The sequence below is a fragment of the Triticum aestivum genome, chromosome 5A, assembly GCF_018294505.1.
Source record: "Triticum aestivum cultivar Chinese Spring chromosome 5A, IWGSC CS RefSeq v2.1, whole genome shotgun sequence".
Classification (NCBI taxonomy): Eukaryota; Viridiplantae; Streptophyta; class Magnoliopsida; order Poales; family Poaceae; genus Triticum; species Triticum aestivum.
Window position 1 is genome coordinate 135,010,207 of NC_057806.1, and position 9,732 is coordinate 135,019,938.

Sequence of the window (9,732 nt, forward strand, 5' to 3'; positions counted from 1 at the left end):
CTAGGTATTTAAACCTGAGGACACATAGTCCTAGACACACAGTCCTCACTGTATTCTCCTTGAGCTAAGGTCACGTAGACCTTGCCCAATCACTCGTGGTAAGTCTTCACGTGACTTCCAAACCTTCACAGACTTGGTCACTCAGCGATCCACAATTTCCTCTTGGATTCTCTAGACCATGATGCCTAACCGTCTGGAGGATGCACAGTCCTCAAAGGTAACAAGCGCCGGTTCCACACAGGAACAATCTCTTCAGTGATGCTCAATCACTTTGGGTTTGTAGGTGTTTGGGTTTGGGTTTTCCTCACTTGATGATTTTCGCTCAAAGTCCTCAAAGGATGGGATGCTCTCAATGACAAGTGACAGTTTCTCTCAGAGCAGCCAACTAGCTAGTGATTGTAGGGGGTCGGCTATTTATAGCCTAGGGAGAAGCCCAACATGATAAGACATAAATGCCCTTCAATGATATGACCGTTAGGTGGGTAGATATTTTGGGACAGCTGGTGCGTAGCACAACAACGGTCGAAAATTTGGCTATCAAATTCCTCATGGCTATCATGTTCCTCACTTGTAGGTAATCCGCATCGGCGAATTCTTAACTCCCAAGTCAGAACAAATTCCTCACAGAACAGAAGATCTTCGTATCTGTCACTGAAGAAGTTAACTGAACTGTATGAGATTTCCAATGGCTTCACTCGAAAGGATTGGGTAGGTGTAGGATTTTGAGATGAGCATCACTTGGAAACTTTTCCTTAGTTTTATCTCGACCCCCTTTAACAGTACGGTGTTTCCTATGACTCAATAAAGAGAAAAACGAAACTACGAAAACAAAAGTCTTCACGCTTCATAATCCTCGCATGAATATCAAGTCTTTAGGATCACACCAATTTCTTCACTTTCAAAGTCTTCAAAAACCAAAGTCTTCCGCTGAAGACATTCATTTTTCGGGGTCGACTTTCTCTATACATGTCAAACTCCTCATAGACTTATAGACCTGTGTACACTTATAAACACATTAGTCCCTTAACCTATAAGATTTCAATACACCAAAATCACTAAGGGGCACTAGATGCACTTACAATCTCCCCCTTTTTGGTGATTGATGACAATATAGGTTAAGTTTTCAATGGGGATAAACATATGAAGTGTAAATACTGATATTGAGGAATTTTAATGCAAGATATAGAAGAACTCCCCCTGAAGATGTGCATATGTGAGGAATTTGCTTTGAATAGAAAATGCACATTGTAGAGTGGAACCATGGAGATCTCCCCTATATCTTGTAATTCATACACGCATTTAACATATGATATGAAGAATTTGAAATGCATGATAAAATATGGTGACTGATGTAATTCAGCATGTGTGCATTAACATATGAGGAAATAGCATGCAGAAAATAGAGCAAAATTATCAGACCACCATCGGACTTAAGTTTACAACTCGACCCAACAAATACTTCAGAAGAACGAGAGTTGTAACTTAGCAAAAAAACGCCCATGTATAGAGACCTTCTTGAAGACTAACTCAAATTTCTCCCCCTTTGTCATCGAATGACCAAAAGGGACGAAAAATGAGGACTAACGCCCCTGAAGAATATCATCATGAAGTCGATGGAGGAGCTCCAGCGTTGTTGGGGTCGTCTGTTGATGTAGGGCCTACCGCAGTGTCATTCAAATCTTCGGCTTCGCCTATCTTGCGCGATGAAGAATATAAACTGGCCACCTAATACGTCTCCAACATATCTATAATTTTCAATTGTTCCATGCTGATATATTATCAATCTTGGATGTTTTATAATCATTCTATAGTCATTTTATATCATTTTTTTGGTACTAACCTATTGACATAGTGCCAAGTGCCAGGTGCTGTTTTTCCCATGTTTTTTACATCACAGAAAATCAATATCAAATGGAGTCCAAACGCAACGAAATTTATAGGGATTTTTTATGGACCAAAGGAACATAATGGGCCCTGGCTGCGCCTGGGGGGTGCTCCGAGGAGAGCACAACCCACCAGGGCACGCTAGGAGTCCCAGGCGTGCCCTGGTGGGTTTTGCCCACCTCGGGTGCCCCCCGGACCGCCTCTTTGCTCTATAAATACCCCAATATGCCAGAAACCCTAGGGGAGTCAACAAAATATTGATCCAGCCACCGCAGAGTCCAGAACCACCATATCCAATCTAGACACCATCTCGAATGGGGTTCACCACCTCCATTGGTGTCTCTCCGATGATGCGTGGGTAGTTCTTTGTAGACCTTGGGGTCCGTAGTTAGTAGCTAGATGGCTTCCTCTCTCTCTCTCTCTCTCTCTCTCTTTGATTTTCGATACAATGGTCTCTTGGAGATCCATATGATGTAACTCTTTTGCAGTGTGTTTGTCGGGATCCGATGAACTTTGAGTTTATGATCAGATCTATCTTTTTATATCCATGAAAGTATTTGAGTTTCTTTGATATCTTTTATGCATGATTGCTTATAGCCTCATATTTCTTCTCCGATATTTGGGTTTTGTTTGGCCAACTTGATCTATTTATCTTGCAATGGGAAGAGGTGCTTTGTAGTGGGTTCGATCTAACGGTGCTAGATCCCAGTGATAGAAGGGGAACCGACACGTATGTATCATTGCTACTAAGGATAAAATGATGGGGTCTATCTCTGCATAGCTAGATCTTTTCTACATAATGTCATCATTCTTATTGCATTACTCTGTTTCTCCATGAACTTAATACACTAGATGCATGCTGGATATCGGTCGGTGTGTGGAGTAATAGTAGTAGATGTAGGCAGGAGTCGGTCTACTAATCTTGGACATGATGCCTATGTAATGATCATTGCCTGGATATCATCATGAGTATTTGAAGTTCTTTCAATTGCCCAATAGTAATTTGTTCACCCGCCGTTTGCTACTTTTATCAAGAGAGGCCACTAGTGAAACCTACACCCCCCGGGTCTCTTTCTCATATATTTGCCTTTGCGGTCTATTTTTCTCTTGCATTTATTTTTAGATCTTTTAATCCAAAAATACAAAAATACCTTGCTGCAATTTATTCTTATTTATTTTATTTGGCGTTCGATCTATCAACACATGTCTTTGGCCAGGAGTGAGGTTCAGCTTAGGCAAAGGAGTGTTGGGGTCCTTATGCCATAGGTCGATGAAGTCTAGGATCAACTTTGGATCCAACATCAATGGCACATTACTGCCTTTGGCTATAGCGGCCCTATGATGTCTGTCCCTGATGATTTCAGCTAATTCCTGATCATCAGCTTTGTTTTCACTCGACGACACTTGGAAGGCATGCTGCTTCTTGTGAGGACTTGGCCCTGTGCCTCGTCCAGCAGTGGCCTTTTTCTTCAGCAGAGTTGGGCCTATTGAGGACTGAGGAGGAGCTGAAGAACTTGCAGATGCTCCTGAAGCAATAGAGATGCCAGTTGTCCTTTGGCACGAGGCGAGATGCGCAGGTGCAGAGGACTTTGCAGCAGCAGCTAAAGCTTTTGCAATAGTAGGAAATGGAGCTGCTTGAGGAATATGTCCCGAGGGCTCTGATCAGCTTGGCCGTGAGGGCATTGCAGAGGAACTGGGCTTGTGTGCAGGCTTCTTGGGCATAGCCTTCTTGGGCTTGCTAGTAGAAGCCTCAGTAGCGGCAGCAGCAGAGTCTTCATTGTATTTCCTCACTGCTTCTTTGGCCATTTTGGCCACTTGGCTTGCTGCTTGGCCCATTCATCTGGATAATCCTCACCACGCTTGAGGCTAGTGAGATCAGCAATTTGGCCAGGTGCTAATGGAGGTCTTGGGTAAGGAGGGTGTAAAGCGAATTTCTTCATGTACTTAGGAGTTACATATTTGTACTCCCTCCATTCTCGTGCCCATCTCCTCTCTATCCACTGTATGCACACCTCGCGCTGATTATTATTCTCCTTGCCATGTTTGGCTTCATTAGGAGTGCAATAATCCTTATAGATGTCATCTGGGATCTCAAAAGTTGTGTTCACTTCCGGTATCTTGCCTCCCTTCTGAGGTCTCTTGCCATCAACCATTTTCTTCTGGTGAGGAATTTGAACAATACAATTCTCTGACGAGGTATGCAATTTGTCTTCGAGGAACGCTTCAAATGAGTTAAGTTGATGAGAACCTAGAGATTCGGCAGCGGACATGTGCACCTCTGAACAGAGTATAGGTGCGAAGAATTTGGAGAGGTCAGGTGCGTTCTCAGAAGTTTTTCAAAAGAAACAAGTTAGAGGAATTTGACCAGGAGTGTCTTGAGGAATTTCACTAAGCGGTCTTTGACTTAGGTTCAAGAGTTGTATAGATTGAAAATCCACACAATTGAGGAATCTTGAAGAAAAATGTTGCTTAGAGAAACAAATCAAGAAACAGATGCAAGTGTGGTGTTTAAGAATGTGGAAGTTGAAGAATAAACACCTTTTGAAGATTTTGTGGAAATCATCGAAATCAACAAGGGCAGTAAAATAGAATTTATTTACCCTTTACGAAGAACACGACGAACTGGGAGTTGAAGATGGGAAGTTCGTCCGTTCAGATCTTCCACGCCCTAACTTGGCGGTGGAAGACAGCTACGGCAGCGGCGGAGTGAAGATTTCCGCGGCCGTCGCGAGTACGACGGTGACGAGGTCGAGGCAGTGAAGCTCTTCCTCACCGGCGACGATGGAGAGTAGTGGTGGAGCTAGGTCAGAGAGCTCGAGCGAGGGGAGTGAGGTCAAGTGGGGTAAATGCAGTCTGAGGAGGGTGAGGGTTATTTATAACCGAGGTGAAAAACTGGTCGTCAGAGGAAAATGGACGAACGTGCCCCTGACCCTTCTCATCCTATCGACATGTGTCACCCACGTACAGTGAGGTGGAGATCGTGTGAGAATGAATAGAATAATCATATCGTGTGATGTGGAACGGTTTAAGCGGCAAAAGCCAAAAGTTCAGATAAGAATATTTCAAAGTTTCATTCGCAAATTCTTCAGCTAACAAGGACACAGTGAAGATTTTGAACGGGTTTCAAATAGAATGCACATGCAGAATTTGTGAAGAGACTGGGTTGAGCTTAGCATAGAGGGGGACGGGTCCGTTCACATTCACTTAGCAGAAAAGTCAACTTGAAGACTTAGCAATAAGTGAATGTTGTAGAGGACTGAGAACTCAAATATGTATAGTAAATGAAGAACATAGTCGGAAAGAGTGAAGACTTAGAAAAGTTGAAGAATTTGAACAACTAAGGAATTTCAAAAATGAAGAAAAACTCAAATTGAAGATTTTCAACTTATGTTGGTGGCGTGACCCACCGTATAAGAATGATGGTTTCAGACGCTGCGTACTATTGTCGTAGGGCTCTGAGAAAAAAATTCTTCGTTAATTTCTTCATACTTAGAGGGTTAATCTCCATTGATTTAAGAAAAACGTTACTTCCTATGTTGCACATCTAAGTCATCAGTATGCATAAGTGTTAGGATGTGTGTCCTTTTCAAAGGACATTCGAAGATTCTAAGATATTTAGCTCACACCGCGACTTGCTAAATCTCTTCTCATCTAAGGGCTTTGTGAAGATATCGGCTAGCTGTTCTTCAGTCTTCACGTGCTCAATAGAGATGTCGCCCTTCAACACACGATTGCAAAGAAAATGATGACGAATTAGATGTGCTTTGTCTTCAAGTGCTGAACTGGGTTATTAGAAATCTTGATGGCACTCTCATTGTCACAAAAGAGTGTCACATTCTTCACATTGATGACGTAGTCCTTGAGGGTTAGCTTCATCCATAGCAATTGAGCACAGCATGAAGCAGCAGCAATGTACTCAGCTTCAACAGTAGAGAGTGATACGCAGTTCTGCTTCTTCGAGGACCAACATACCAAGGATCGTCCAAGGAAATGGCATATGCCTGATGTTCATTTGCGGTCCATACGATCACCAGCATAGTTAGAGTCAGAATATCCAATGAGATCAAAAGCCGAGCCCTTGGGATACCATAATCCAAGTGTTGGAGTGTGAGCTAGATATTGAAGAATATGCTTCACGGCCTTATGGTTTGATTCCTTCGGTGTAGCTTGAAAACGGGCACACATGCAAACACTAAGCATAATATCTGGCATAGATGCACATAGATACAATAAAGAGCCAATCATGGAGCGGTATACCTTTTGGTCGAAGTCAATACCATTTTCATTTGTGCATAGATGGCCATTTGTGGGCATAGGAATTTTGACGCCTTTGCAATCTTGCATACCGAATTTCCTTGACACATCCTTGAGGTATTTCTCTTGAGATATGAAGATGTTGTCGCGCTGTTGACGAATTTGAAGACGTAAGAAGAATTTCAATTCTCCCATCATAGACATTTGATATTCCTCACTACAAGGCCATTTTCATCTTGCTTGTTGTGCTAGATCCATTTGGTGCTGATGATATTGTGCTTGCGTGGGTCTGGTCACTTGACAAGTTCCCAGATATTGTTGAGCTCAAATTGATGAAGTTCCTCTTGCATCGCTTTAATTCACTCAGGCTCCACAAATGCCTCATCTACTTTGGTGGGCTCTATGATAGAGACAAAAGCAAAGTGCCCATAAAAGTTAGACAAATGTGAAGCCTTTGAGTGTGTGAGAGGACATGGTGCTTTGATGTTGTTGATGATTCTCTCAATCTACCCTTCATTTGCGATGCAAGGATGAGCAGGTTGACGATGTTGAGTGGGCTCAACATTTTGTTCAGAGCCATTTTTCTCAGGTGCATCAGCATGAAGTTCTTCACGTTCTAGAATGACTTCTTCAGCAGATTCTTTGGTAGGAATGACATCCTCACTAGACTTGAACTTAATGGATTCCTTAGGAGACATTTCATCTAGCACAGGAGGTAGGTGCTCTCTTTGCGAGCCGTTAGTTTCATCGAACCGCACATCTATAGTTTCAACAACCTTGTGGCGATAGGTGTTGAAGACTTTTTAGGTGTGCGATTCCTTTTGGTAACCAAGCATAACACCTTCATGTGCTTTCAGTGCAAATTTAGAATTGTGATGAGGATCTCCAATCCAACATTTAGCACCGAAGACTTTGAAATAACTTACATTGGGTTTCTTGCCAGTGAGAAGTTCATATGAGATCTTTTTGAAGAATTTGTGAAGATATACCCTGTTGATGATGTGCCACGCAGTATCAATTGCCTCTGGCCAGAAGAAGGAGGTATCTCGTATTCGTCAAGCATAGTGCGAACCATCTCAACAAGAGTCCTGTTCTTGTGCTCTACGACGCCATTCTCCTGAGGAGTGTAAGGAGCAGATAACTCGTGAGTAATACCAAGTTCATCAAGATAGTCATCAAGACCAGTATTCTTGAACTCGGTCCCATTGTCACTTCTAATGTGCTTGATCTTCACATCGAAGTTTGTTGAAGACCTTGAGGAAATACGTTTGAAGACTTCCTGCACTTCAGTTTTGTAAGTGATGATATGCACCCATGTGTAACGAGAATAGTCATCAAAAATAACAAAGCCATATAAAGATGCAACATTAGTGAATGTGGCATAATGAGCAGGGCCAAAGAGATCCATGTGAAGCAATTCAAATGGACAAGTGGTGGTCATGATAGTCTTTGAGGGATGCTTGGCCTTGGTCATCTTTCCAGCTTCACAAGCTCCACACAGGTGATCATTGTGGAATTTGACGCCCTAGATGCCAATGGCATGCTTCTTCTTCGCGAGCATGTGCAAGTTCCTCATGCCAGCATGCATGTCGTCGATGCCATAGCCAGCCTTCTGAAGATTTTGCAAGTAGACATGTAGCAGGCTGTGGTCCTGTAGAGAAATCAACAATATACAAGTCTCCTATCCTAAAGCCTTCGAAGACTTTGGAATTGTCAGTTTCCATGATCACAACACAACGATACATGCCAAAGACAACAACCATATCAAGATCACAAAGCATTGAGATAGACATCAGATTAAACCCTAAGGACTCGACAGGCATGACTTTGTCCATGTGTCAATCCTTTGAGATCGCAACACTACCTAGACCCAATACCTTGCCTTTTCCTTTGTCAGCATAGGTGATATGCTTCAGATGCGATGGAGATAAAGAAGTGTCCATCAATAGGTTCTTGTCACCGGTCATGTGATTTCTACATCCACTGTCGGGAACCACTCAGTGGCTTTGGGTTGATCATCCTGCTGATGAATTAGTGCATCTTACAAACTCATATACTTCATCAGTGAAGAATATGACGTCAAATTCATTTGATCAATTTCATCAAGAAATAGAACAGATATAGCAGTATGAGGACGTGAGAAATGAAAATTCATTTCTTCATGATTAGTTTGCATCCTTTCAAGCGAATTCAGGTCTCCAGCAAATTCTTCAGATGTTGAAGTTCATCTGGAGACCTGACCCTACATAAGAGGTTAGTTCTTTTTCTTTACCACCAACATCTGGAGGGGTGGCAAAGAGTTCATCAATCTGTGAACTCCATAAGAGAAAGGTGGCATAGAAGCCAATCCACTTCGTTTCACATAAGAGGGGTTAGAGTAAGCATATGAATAAGCAGAGAAATTCTTCGAGGACTTATGACATAATGATTTCAAGAATAATGCACATATTGATAGCCCTTAGGCTTTCCATGCAAAACAGAAGTGTTAACACGATGATGTTCATATGAGGATCTGGATCCATATGAAGAATTTGGTCCATGTGAGGAATTTGGTCCATATGAGGACTTGGATCCATATGAAGACTTTGGTGCATATGAAGAATTTGATCTGGGGTTCCTATTCTTCACAGGTGGTGTCATGATGACATTCACCTGAAGACTTTCAAGGCACCTTTTGGGAACCAAGATTTTCTTCATAGGGGGGCCATTCCTGCAGTTAGTTCCATCATATCTAGAAAATACTTCACCATTCTGATTTTTGAATAGTTTATAGTTGGAGTCAAATGACTCATCAGAAGAATATGAAGATTCACATGTAAAGCCAGATAAAGTGGATGGATCTATGGGAGATCCCTTTGCAACAACCCATGAGGTTTTGGGATACTGCTCAGGTTTCCAGTAGGTCCCATCAACATTGAGTTTCCTCTCAAAAGCAATACCCTCTTTCCTAGGGTTCCTGTTGAGGATCTGCTTTTTAAGCACATCACAAAGAGCCTAATGCCCTTTGAGGCTTTTGTACATGCCTGTTACATACAATTCCTTCAGCCCTGCATTATCAGTGATACTGGTGGTATCCTTAGATGAGGAATTTGTAATAGCAGAGACAGTTGAAGAATTTTGAGCAATAGAAGCATTTGAACTTTCAGGTGAAGAATTAGCAGATTCACATTCAATGCATTTCAAACATGGTGGAATGAATTCAACCTTAGAGGAATTGATCTGTTGAGCAAGCAATGAATCACGTTCCTTCTGAAGATCTTCATAACTCACCCTTAGCTGCTCAAGATCTTGCTTTTTTGAAGAAATTCATAAGAAAGTTTCTCATGATTAGATAAGAGAGTGTTATGATGACTCTGAAGGTTGTCAAACTTACACTGAAGTCTCTGAAGATTATCAGTCAGAATTTGAGTTCAATCCATTTCTTCACCCAGCATATCATCGCTTTCATCTAGCAATTTTGAAGTTTTTCCAAAGCTCTTTGTTGTTTAGTGGCAAGGGAAGCAGGTTTGGTATAGCTGGGTCCAAATTCATCAGCAGATTCATCATCACTAGACTCAGATAGGAAGCATTCGGTTACCTTGGCACCTTTTGCCA